At 51.8% G+C, this 12,905-nt stretch overlaps 1 non-coding gene across 1 annotated transcript; it reads left to right on the top strand.

Moving 5' to 3' along the window:
- Window positions 1-12,032: 12,032 nt before the first annotated feature.
- Window positions 12,033-12,114, top strand: TRNAL-UAG (transfer RNA leucine (anticodon UAG)). The gene has a single exon. It is a non-coding gene; the product is annotated as a tRNA-Leu (tRNA).
- Window positions 12,115-12,905: the final 791 nt, after the last annotated feature.

Below are 12,905 nucleotides of genomic sequence, written 5' to 3'. Positions count from 1 at the left end.
TGGCGTCGCGCTGCCATGACAATGGGACGTGACATCACCATGAGGTGTCACGTACTCATGGCAACGCAGTGGCACAGGGCGACCTCATTGTCACAGTAATGTGACGCCGCATGGCGTCGCGACGTCCCGTCCCATTGTCATGGCAATGCCACTGGACATCGCAGAGCCATGTTGACGGGACCATGCAAGAGGAGATTGCCGCCGGAGAAGGTAAGACAGTTACAGAGACCTAGCGCTTGCCCTCCACAATCAATCTAATTGTCGTGGAGGAGAGCGCGGGGCCTCTTTAACCGTGGGGCTTGGTGCACAGGCACCGACATCACGCCAGCTCTGGGACAGGGGAACCTGCACTGCATTACCATGCAAGTAAAGGTGGTCAAAATAACCCCAAATAATTGGAAGTAGAGGGTTCTGAACCTGAAAGTAGTGGCAGTACTTGATTATTTTTAATAATTACAAAAAATAATTCTAAGAATGAGATTCCAAGGGAGAAGGTAAAACAGTTTAAATATATCGGTAGCCCAGTCAGGCTGCATATATTATTTGCACTACGTCCCGTTAAACTATGCAGAGATCTGTCATTGCCCGGGGCCACCGCTAGATTTCATTATCCGGCAGCGTATGTCTGCGTTATTAATACAAACAATTAATTTTCTGGTGGCAGATCTATTGATGCCTGTCCTCTGTCTTGTGGAGTTATATGATCACTGATAAGTGACTTCTCATTCTTGCCACAGCATATTTTATTTGCTTGTTTATTTTACTTTCTACGTTGCAATTTATCGATAGGTTGATTTAATTTGCCACCCTAAATCCACACTGTCCTGTATTATCTTCCAATGAAGGGGTTAACAAAAGACACACGGAACGTACCCTTATTCAATATGCCTTGGAGTCACCTTTCCGTGCTTAAAATGGTGAATGAAGCTCACATCTTCCTGAGCCACGGGGATAACTGCGGCTTCATTTCAACACATTAAGGCGAGACCATGGATATTTAGTGGAAGCACATATGTTCCACAGCTATAACTATATACCAAAATTTAAATTTAAGATTATTTTTTTGTTTTAAAAAGTAATACAAACCTTCCAAAAATGTGCTTTGTATTTATGAAGATTTCATAAAGGTTGGGACCGCATTTCTCCATATATCTCCCCATTCTTCCTGGGAAATCTCTAGTTGGAGATCCATGGCCCATTGGTCTTGATATCTGTGTTCCAGGGATTCCTCCGCTGTGATCAGGTTGATACAACATAGTCAGTGGCGGATTTCCCTGTGAGCACGAGACTAGGGTTAATATGCAGCTCGCAAGCGGTCCCACTTTTCACCTTCGCAAAGGGCCCTCAAATGAGCAATATCTCCTCTAACTCCGTCCCCATATACCACCTGTCACGAACAGCACGTGACTTAGATATGTAACCAGGGTTAATATAACAGCTACAGTACTCTAGCCATCTCACCTTTCGCCTGCGCAAGGTAACTTCAATTAGTTAATATTAACCCCTTACTCAATGGCAATCATATCTATATGCTACCACCACCCAAGAAATGCTACAATATGTAATTAATAGATCTGCCAGGGTCTCGGTCCCTGTTTATATTATAGAAAAACTATGCACAAAAACCTGTTGTAGCAAAATGTGTCCGAAAATGTAGATACTCTCCGGAGCGTGCAAGAACATACAAATACAGTAAATTCAGGACGGTTTCTTAAAATAAAAGAATAAAACAAACAGAAATCCCTAGACGGTACCATATGTCCCAGAGAGGTTACTGGCGCAGGAATGGGACGTCATGTGTTTGGTCCAAAATACACCTCCGTTAAAATCTTCAGAACCACTTGCTAAGATTGATGTACTACTTTTCCGCATTGAAACAAGATAAACCCAACCCCGTCGTAAATCAGTTGTGAGATTGACGGTTTTACGACAGAGAAAAAAAAACTTCCCTAAACAACGTTTAGACTTCGGTATATAACCGCACTCATAACTTCCTGTCTCTAATACTTATCCACACTTGCGATAGTTCCTTCAGGTCTTCTTTTTTTGTGACTTGTGTGTTGTCTTCTTCCAGATCGGACTCGGCTCTGCGGATTCTGCCGCCGTCTCCCTGCTCCGCCACAGCAAGCACGCTCTTTTAGAAGAAACGGGTTAGTTCTTGCGCTGTGTTTTTTTGTGGCTTCGGCGATGGGGGATAGTAGACTTCCCTACCTCTTTTCCGGGCTGTTTCACATTGTTTGGATGGTTATATTGAAATAGATTTGCAACGGAGTCCACGGAGCTGAACTAGTTTGCGTCCATGTACCTCAGTGTCGCGCACGCACGCTGTGGACGTTTTTTAATGTAAATTGGTGTCAGTGTATTATTTGGTATTGGATGGGAGAGCCTTTGGGACGGTTATGAAGCAATCAAATGCTCATGCTCTCGTGGAGAAGGCCCTCATTACCTTTCGTATATGTTTGCGCTTGTTTATCCTTGTCATGGGAAACCAGACAATTTACACCAGGATCGCAAGCACCAGAAGGAACAAGTAGGTTAAATAAACAAGGTTTATTTCGTCCGGAGCCAACAAGGAGCAGTACAAGTGCAAAACACGGTCACAAGACATGGGGATACGGGGGAATCCTGGCTGACTAGGTGGTGGGCGCTGCCGAAGCAAGATTACCCAGGATGCCTCCACGACCCATCGGTCTCGGGATATCCCAGTAACTCGGGATCACCGCCTCACGGGTCACAACCCATAGTTCCAGTTAGTGCCTTGACACAGAGACCAACCATGAATGACTGAGGAACTCTGATCGGCATCGGCTTACATAGAACCCCAGCCCAGCTCCCCTGTGTCTCTCCACCCTGCACCTGGCCCAATACAAGGGATAGTCCGGGGACTCATTGCATGCTAGCCTCGCCAAGTGAATCACAGGCCCATAATACCATGAATCCCACAGGTTGTTTTGTGCAAGCTTGGTTTTACAGATGGCTGAGGGAACACCTATTAACAGTGCTTGGCAGCCATTCTGACCCAGGAACTGGGTCGCCATCTTGACAGGTAGGCGCAACCAGCGGGCTTAACCTCGAATATAATGAGCCAGGCTGCCCCTACCGTCACAGTCCTTATTTGGGTTGTCATTCTGTTTATGTAATTTAAATAACTCTGTACCCTATAAACGATAATAATAATATATGTAATAAATGTATATGGAATCCTGTTCCTGTAAGAACGCATTCTGCGCAGGACGCGATATCCCATACAAAATCGAGCAAGTAGATTATGACGTAGCTACTTACATCATGTGGCCCCTGGAGTACCAGACCCCATGACGTGGTAGCTACTGTACGTGAAATTGCAACCAGAGGGTTAAACATGTCACTGGAATTAGTTCACTTTAGTCCTAAGAAGGATGTCCCCTTGAATAACAGAGGGACTCCATATAGCACACAGTTAATACCATAATGACCTTGCACCATAGATCTTGTTTATGGGCTCAAAATAGACGTGGCTATTTAAAGTGCACGTAAGCATCTGTCCACAATACATCTGCACGTCAGTGGTCCGGACTTTTGGGTCGCACTTTGACATGGCTTAAGAGGGATGCCGATGTCACATGTTCGACATGGAGGTTAAGGGCATTTCTAGGTTCAGGGAAGTGTCACTGCCGGGTTGTAGGAATGTGACAGTGGGCATTCAATGAACAAACCATGTGCAAAGTCACTGATAATGTCAGGTTGATACGGTGCATTTGGCATGAACGCTCCCAGGGCCGGCTGGATGGCGGTGCAGTCGGTGTCACTGCACTGAGCCCCACGGTTACCGAGCCACCGCGCTTTTCCCCACAACAATTAAACTGATTGCCCGGGGGGAGAGCGAGGGGCCTCTGTATCTCTCTTACCTTCTCCATAGCGATGTCTTCCGGCAGTGTCCCTCATCATGGCGCCGCAATGTCAAAAGCTCTGCGTGGCCATGACAACGTGACGCTGCGTGACGTTGCAGCGCCATGATGAGGGACACTGCAGGATATTGCTTGGTCTGCAGCATTTAAATTGTAGGTGAAGAATATGAGAGGAACTGGACTCAGCACTTTATCAGTAACGCAGTAACTGTGAGACTTTCTAAATGCTCTGAATACTATTACACATGTATAGACGAACTTTGTGAGCTCCTGTTCTACCCTCAGTGCTACACTGCCCTCCCAGGCCGGATTTATACACCTGATCTTTCACATCTTACTCCTGATCGTCTCCAATACCTGGGACCTCTCTCCTACCTTTGTCTCCCGGCATCTCATTATGCCTCCCTATTGCTTTTTCTGTTTCCTCACTCCTTCGTAAACGTTTCTGTTCGCTCCAACTTCCCCACTCTCCTTCTATCCACATTTCTTCATCTCTCCTCCCCTCCACCTATGTGTGTGCTCAGACACTGCACCACTATTTACACACCTCTTTCCCAACAACTTCTACACCTCTTAATAAAAAGCACCCCCCCACAAATCCTTTTCTCACCCCCTCTCTCGCTGTTGCTGCCTCATAATCCGGTACCTTCCCATATACACACCTGCTCTCACCCACCCCTCCCTGCCCTCACCTCACTCCCTGCTAATAGTGTTTATCTAATTTAATACTGACCAACCTTAAAACTCACCTCTTAAATTAAGCATCCCGATAGCCTGGACCCATGGCTACTCTCTCCAGAGCCGCAGAGAGGGGGGACAGCCGAGACAAGTGTCCCGGGCCCGGTGGCTGCGGGGGGGGGGCCCGGCGGCCGGACAAAGCAGTTGTCTGGGTTTTTATATGTATTTGTTTTTTGTTATATGTGTAGCACATGTACCCCCACCCTCTATGAGATATGTGTTGCGGCTACAGGTGTTTGTGGTGCGCATACCTGTGAGGGTCAGGAGAGCTGAGTCATCTGCAATGGTGAGGAGACCAGGACAGGCTTTTGGTGTAATCTTAGTTTCGTTCTCTTGTGTTCAGCGCCTCCAGCTTCATTAGGCTCTAGGGTGTCCTAGAGGCAGTCCCATCTGAAACACATATCATACACCCAGGCGCACTGACTCAATTCCAGGCAGGTGTAAAATGTAACAAGGGATTCTTTATTGAGCATTAACTGCAGATCTTCCAATACAGCGGATGCAGGGTCTCAGAGGATTCCAGGCCTCTGGATGGTGCTTGTCCTTTGAGTCTGGAACATTCAGATCTTGTATGGCCAGTCAACCATGAGGGCTGACTGGCCTCTCTCACTCCCAGCTGGGAGGAGAGGCTCTCACTCCCACTCCTTAGGAAGGAGGGGAACAGACTGACTAAATTTAGCACTGCCTCTCTGAGGAACCAGAAGGGGAGGGCTCAAGGTCTGTACCTATACCAGATAGGCTATACACAGGACATGAGTCACCACCACCCTTCTGTCACTCAGAGAGGAGCATGAGGGGGGGGGGGGTCAAAAGCCCACAGGATGGCCTGTCACAGCCTAGACTGCTTAGGGCTTATGTGACAGGGGGGGAAAGAGAGGTAGAATAAACTAACCATGTTACATATGTATTTTTTTTTATATGTATTGGGGTTTTGTGTATGTATTGGGGGTGGGGGGGTTATGTATGGGGTTTATATATATTGGGGATTTTTATATGTATTTTTTTTATAAATATGTTTATTTGTATTGGGGTTTTGTGTATGTATGGGGGTTATATATATATATACTAGCTGAGAGACCCGGCGTTGCCCGGGATGTAAATGCGTAATAGGTAGTATTATTTATAAATTGTGGAACAATAGGTGACTGTTTGTTGTAAAGGTTGGATAATAATATTGAAAAGAAAGATGGAAGAAAATGTAATACGATGTTGTATAAAAATGGTTTATTGTAACCACACCACAGTACAATGTATATTTTGGTGCTATAAGTGATGTAAAAATGTGAGGCGTGTGTCCTGCTAGGGTGTGAGGCGGCGGGTGGCGTGTGGGTTGTGAGTGCTGTCTGCGAGTGGGGGTCCTGCTAGGGTGTGAGGCGGCGGGTGGTGCGTGAGTTGTGAGTGCTGTCTGTGAGTGGGGGTCCTGCTAGGGTGTGAGGCGGCGGGTGGTGCGTGGGTTGTGAGTGCTGTCTGTGAGTGGGGGTCCTGCTAGGGTGTGAGGCGGCGGGTGGCGCGTGGGTTGTGAGTGCTGTCTGTGAGTGGGGGTCCTGATAGGGTGTGAGGCGGCGGGTGGCGCGTGGGTTGTGAGTGCTGTCTGTGAGTGGGGGTCCTGCTAGGGTGTGAGGCGGTGGGTCAGTGATGTCGGTGCGTAGGGGCGGGAGGCAGCAGGTGTGTGTGGCGGCAGGTATGTGTCGAGTGTGGCGGGTGTCTGTTGAGTGCGTGCAGCGGTTGTGAGGCGGTGGGTGAAAGGCAGAGGCGGCCGTAGTAAGGGCGGGTGAAAGGCAGAGGCGGGGGTGGGGAGGCGGTAAGGCGGGCAGAAAGGCGAAGGGCGGCGGGAAGGGGAGGAGGGGGTGGTGGAGGGGGTGGTGGAGGGGGGCAAGGGGTGGAGGAGGGGGGCAAGGGGTGGAGGAGGGGGGCAAGGGGTGGAGGAGGGGGGCAAGGGGTGGAGATGGGGGGAAGGGTTAGAGGAGGGGGGGGAAGGGTTAGAGGAGGGGGGGGAAGGGTTAGAGGAGGGGGGGGAGGGTTAGAGGAGGGGGGGAGGGGGTGGGAGGGGGGAGGGGGTGGGAGTGGAAAGGGGTGGGAGGGGGTGGGAGGGGAAAGGGGTGGAGGGGAGCGGAGGGGAGGGGAAAGGGGTGGAGGGGAGGGGAGGGGAAAGGGGTGGAAAGGGGAGCGGAGGGGGGGGAAAGGGGAGCGGAGGGGGGGGGGAAAGGGGAGCGGAGGGGGGGGGAAAGGGGAGCGGAGGGGGGGGGGGAAAGGGGAGCGGAGGGGGGGGGAAAGGGGAGCGGAGGGGGGGGGAAAGGGGAGCGGAGGGGGGGGGGAAAGGGGAGCGGAGGGGGGGGGAAAGGGGAGCGGAGGGGGGGGAAAGGGGAGCGGAGGGGGGGGAAAGGGGAGCGGAGGGGGGGGAAAGGGGAGCGGAGGGGGGGGGAAAGGGGAGCGGAGGGGGGGGGAAAGGGGAGCGGAGGGGGGGGGGAAAGGTGAGCGGAGGGGGGGGGAAAGGGGAGCGGAGGGGGGGGAAAGGGGAGCGGAGGGGGGGAAAGGGGAGCGGAGGGGGGGGGGAAAGGGGAGCGGAGGGGGGGGGGAAAGGGGAGCGGAGGGGGGGGGAAAGGGGAGCGGAGGGGGGGGAAAGGGGAGCGGAGGGGGGGGGGAAAGGGGAGCGGAGGGGGGGGGAAAGGGGAGCGGAAGGGGGGGAAAGGGGAGCGGAGGGGGGGAAAGGGGAGCGGAGGGGGGGAAGGGGAGCGGAGGGGGGGAAGGGGAGCGGAGGGGGGGAAGGGGAGCGGAGGGGGGGAAGGGGAGCGGAGGGGGGGGGAAGGGGAGCGGAGGGGGGGGGGGAAGGGGAGCGGAGGGGGGGGGAAGGGGAGCGGAGGGGGGGGGAAGGGGAGCGGAGGGGGGGGGAAGGGGAGCGGAGGGGGGGGGAAGGGGAGCGGAGGGGGGGGGAAGGGGAGCGGAGGGGGGGGAAGGGGAGCGGAGGGGGGGGGGAAGGGGAGCGGAGGGGGGGGGGAAGGGGAGCGGGGGGGGAAGGGGAGCGGGGGGGGAAGGGGAGCGGGGGGGGCAGTGGACAGGAGGGGGGGGGGCAGTGGACAGGAGGGGGGGGGCAGTGGACAGGAGGGGGGGCAGTGGACAGGAGGGGGGGGCAGTGGACAGGAGGGGGGGGCAGTGGACAGGAGGGGGGGGGGACAGTGGACAGGAGGGGGGGGGACAGTGGACAGGAGAGGGGGGGCAGTGGACAGGAGAGGGGGGGCAGTGGACAGGAGAGGGGGGCAGTGGACAGGAGAGGGGGGGCAGTGGACAGGAGGGGGGGCAGTGGACAGGAGGGGGGGCAGTGGACAGGAGGGTGGGCAGTGGACAGGAGAGGGGGGGCAGTGGACAGGAGAGGGGGGGCAGTGGACAGGAGGGGGGGCAGTGGACATGAGGGGGGGGCAGTGGACAGGAGGGGGGGCAGTGGACAGGAGGGGGGGGGCAGTGGACAGGAGGGGGGGCAGTGGACAGGAGGGGGGGGCAGTGGACAGGAGAGGGGGGGCAGTGGACAGGAGAGGGGGGGCAGTGGACAGGAGAGGGGGGGCAGTGGACAGGAGAGGGGGGGCAGTGGACAGGAGAGGGGGGGCAGTGGACAGGAGAGGGGGGGCTGTGTACAGGAGAGGGGGGGCTGTGGAAAGGAGGGGGGGCAGTGGACAGGAGGGGGGGGCAGTGGACAGGAGGGGGGGCAGTGGACAGGAGGGGGGGCAGTGGACAGGAGGGGGGGCAGTGTCGCACTCAGACACACACACACACACACACACACACGTCTCAGTCCCGTGATGCGCCCTTTCTCAGTTCCGTGCGGCGCCGCAGGTGGGGGGGAGGTGGGGGAGCGACACCTACCTGTACTTCTGGCCGCCGCCATCTTCTCACTCGGCGCCGCGAGGGAGGAAGGGGGTCCGCCATCTTACGCGCCGCGTGGCAGCCTGTTCCCCCGCCGGGGAGGGAGTGGAGCGGGATGGAAAGGAGCGGGTGGGAGTGGTGTGGAGCGGGAGGGAGGTGAGTGGAGCGGGAGGGAATGGAGCGCGAGGGAGGAAGGGGGTCCGCCATCTTAGGCGCCGCGTGGCAGCCTGCCTGTTCCCCCGCCGGGGAGGGAATGGAGCGGGAGGGAGTGGTGTGTAGCGGGAGTGGTGTGGAGCGGGAGCGAGGTGAGTGCGGGAGTGGAGCGGGAGGTGAGTGCGGGAGTGGAGCGGGAGGGAGTGGTGTGTAGCGGGAGGGAGGTGAGTGGAGCGGGAGGTGAGTGCGGGAGTGGAGCGGGAGGGAGTGGTGTGTAGCGGGAGGGAGAGGTGTGTAGAGGGAGTGGAGCGGGAGGTGAGTGCAGGAGTGGAGCGGGAGGTGAGTGCGGGAGTGGAGCGGGAGGGAGGTGAGTGCGGGAGTGGAGCGGCTTCCGGGCGCGTCTTAGGTGGGCGCGTGTCCCCCCGCCGGGGAGGGAGTGGAGCGGGAGGGAGGTGAGCACCGGGGAGGGGGGGAGGTGAGTGTTATGGGGGGGGAGAGGTCAGAGATATAATGTGTGTGTGGTTTTTTTTTTTTTTTGGGATCATGGGGCCGTCACTCCGCCTCAGGCCAATGAGAGGTGTGGGGGGCGGGCCAAGGGGGTGGTGTGAGTGTGTGAGCCCAATGAGAGGTGTGCGGGGGCGGGCGGGCCAAGGGACCAATGAGATTGCCGCTAGGGACGCAGACATACAGTGCTTTCACAAATATATAGTAGATATGTTTTTCATATATGTATTTGGGTTTTCTATATGTATTTGTTTTTTTAATATGTATTAGGGGGTTATATGTATTGGGGTTTTTACATGTATTTGTTTTTTTTATATGTAGTTGTTTTTTATATGTATTTGGGTGGGTTTTATATGTATTTGTTTTTTTTATATGTATTTGGGATTTTGTGTATGTATTTGGGGGTTTGTGTATGTATTGGGGGGTTTATGTATGGGTTTTTTTTTATATGTATTTGTTTTTTTTTAATATGTATTGAGGGGGTTATTTGTATTGTTTTTTAGTATGTATTGGGGAGGTGGATTTTTTGTATGTATTTGGAGGTGGGAAGTTTTTTGTTTTAGGGGTGTTTTTTAAATATATATTTTGTGGGGGGGATTGTATGAGGGGGAGGGAATGAGTGTGAAGAAGGGGATTGAGTGAGAGTGGGGTAAATGACGGAGGGGGAGAGAGAGAGAGGAGAGAAGAGGTGAGTGAGGAAAATAAGGAGTAAGGGTGAGATGCAGGGGAGAGAAATACATGTGAGGCGAGGGGGGGGGCAAGGATTAAGTGAGAGTTGGGGTAATTGATGGAGGGGGAGAGAGTGGTGAGATGGAGGGGAGAGAAATACATGGGAGGAGGGAGGGAAATAGAGGGGGCTCGCGAGGTATGAAATATTGGGGCTCGCAACACTGCCAACGGGGGTGGTGGGGGGCCCGGTCGTAACTCTACTCCTGGGCCCCGGGAAATCTGTCTGCGGCCCGACTGTCCCACACCCACAGTCGCTCCTACCACCCATTGTGGCCAGGCACTGCCATCTTCTGCACTTATTCCCTCACCCGCTGCCTCTAACTCTCCCATCATACCACTTAGGCCTCGGCCAGGGTATCGCTGAGCGGGCGCGCTCCCGCTGGCCGCGATGAAACACATTGATGCAATGTGTGTGGGGCCAGCGTGAGCGCATGCGCGGTGCTTACGTGCTTGGCGAGACAACCAAATTTGATTTGGCTGCTCGCTGATGCGTCACGTGAGCGGTTCGCCCAATGAGGGCAAAGCAGCTCCGTGACGTGCCGGCCGCGCCCCCTGACACGCCCCCTCAAGCGGGCAACTGGCTGGCCATGAGACGCCCAGCCCCTGACGTCATGGCGCTCGAACGCTCTCCCACCTTGGCCGCAGCTTTAGATTGTAAGCTCTCCGAGGCAGGGATTTCCTTTTGTCTGACTTTGATGCGCTTATTGTATTATAATTCCTTGTACTGTATTGTCTTTGTGAAACGCTGAGTGCACTGTCAGTGCCGTTTAAATAAAGATAAATAAATATAAATATACATTCAATTCAAAACGGTTTTCCTACCCAAAATATTTGTATCTATCAACACAAGACTACAGGGCTTTAATGTTCCCGTAATGTTCCTGCCTGACTCTCCCACGGGCCCTGTGACTGAGAGAAGGTGTTTTCCCTGTGACTGAGAGAATGTGTTTTTCTGGAGGATCTTTGCACACTAGGTGCGCTGTACAATGTGTCCCGCAAATGTGGCAATATTAACACAATCTAAAAATCCTCCTTGTATACAGAAATATGCCAAGTATTTGGGCATCACAAAGTCACAAGGACATACAAGCATAAATAGATCTATCGGTAGCAGGTTCAATGTAAGCAAGGTGTAAAAGAAATCGGCTATATATTTTGGAAAGCTGTTTGTCTGTTCGCGATGCATTTGGACACCTCTTAAGATATCGTAACCAATTTTTGCATAATAGTGCCTGAGATCAAGAAGCAGGTTTTTTTTCCCTATGTTTAGATATAATTGGACGCCATTTTGAATCAAGGTGGTGGACTGAACCTTAGAAAACTGCACTGATTTTAGCCAAATTCGCCAGGATTGTATGTAGCGGGAGTGAATTGAGAAAAAAATCCATGTTTTGTACATTGGTCAACTTTATGTTGGATGCCCCAGAGTGGGAACTGGAAAAAATGTGTTTGTTTTTGCGCCTGATGGAAAAAAATCAAAATATAGTTTATCCAACAGCATTCGAATAAAAAGACATACATTTTTTTCACTAAGAAACAAACAAAAAAAAAAAAAAAGATCAATTTTTAAATCTTAGTATTTTTTGGTTTCTTAGAATTCCAGAGCAGCACTGGGTACTTTTCAGCTAGTACTGTACTTAGAATAAACTAAGCAAAAATGCAGAGCAATGCTGGGCTGGCCATAGGCACCCAAGAGGTTAAAAAGGCTCTGACGTCACAGTGAACAGCAGGTCTTTGTTATTCTGGTTTTATTTGGACAGATGGACAGCGCCACCGTGTGGTAGAAGGTGGAACCTTTTCCACATAGACAAATGTGCAGTGCTGTTTATCTGCGAATGCTGTGCTTATTTTATCATGCAATAAAAGCAACATAATAATACATAGTGCCTCCTATTTATTTTATCTATGCTATGACATGCTGCGGGTTGCGTTGTTGGCAAAGCTACCAACAGATACGTATAAAGAGGGCCTGCGTAACATTGATGCAAAAAAATCTAAACGTTCCGCTAGTGTTGTTCATAGCAAACTGAAATGAAAAATATATACAGCTATTGATATACATTAGGGAAAGATAGGGCTGTAGGCCTGTCTGAGAAATGCAAATGCAGCACAAATGGTATGTGTGATTCGCTGTTATGAGCAGAGAGACAGCTTGGGTTTTCACACGGTAGCGTGGCCGAGTGGTCTAAGGCGCTGGATTTAGGCTCCAGTCATTTCGATGGCGTGGGTTCGAATCCCACCGCTGCCAGTTTTTTTTTTTTTTTCCTCACTTATTTCCCTATACCAGTACAATATATTGCAAAGAAAACAGTAGCAATGAAAAGACTCATTAATAGTTTCAAAGCCTCACCTTCCACAATAAACACACACTGCCTCTCTCAGTAATGAATAGAGATTGGTGAATTATGGTTCACAAACCCCACCATTCATGGCTTTAAAAAAAAAAAGTTCAGTTCACTTGAAATATGTATAATTTGCTGTTTATTTGGATTACATTGCTCTTTTAATATACATATAAAAATATATATTTCCCAGAATCCCTTGCTGCAGTGGAAGCGCTGTGTGCTGGCCGATAATGGGGAAAGACAGGGTTGCAGACCTGTCTAAGACATGCAAATGAACATACAGGAATATTTACAGTTGCTTTATGCTTTACTGTGGAGGGTTTTTGTCACTTTTTTTTACCCACCATAACCTTAATAATTGTGGTGAATACCTAGTCTAGTCTCAAACCAGTTTAACCAGTACAACCAACCTCACACTGATGATACCAATCAAGGTTGAAACATGACTGTGAGTGGGTTTACTGGCTTTGCATCTCATCCCAGCCTCTGTCTAAAAGCTGTGTTTAAAACAGTATGCATTGGCTTGAGGATTTGCTTGTGTAATACGAGCTTGAGACAAAAGGTGGCACTGTGTGCTCATTTGCATGTCATTTCCCAGAATCCCTTGCTGCAGTGGAAGCGCTGTATGCTGGGCGATAATGGGGAAAGACAGGGTTGCAGACCTGTCTAAGACATGCAAATGAACATACAGTAA

This window comes from Ascaphus truei, chromosome 11 (genome assembly GCF_040206685.1).
Source record: "Ascaphus truei isolate aAscTru1 chromosome 11, aAscTru1.hap1, whole genome shotgun sequence".
NCBI classification, from domain to species: domain Eukaryota; kingdom Metazoa; phylum Chordata; class Amphibia; order Anura; family Ascaphidae; genus Ascaphus; species Ascaphus truei.
Note: the sequence above shows the minus strand (reverse complement) of the source record. Positions and strands in the feature narration are given on the sequence as shown.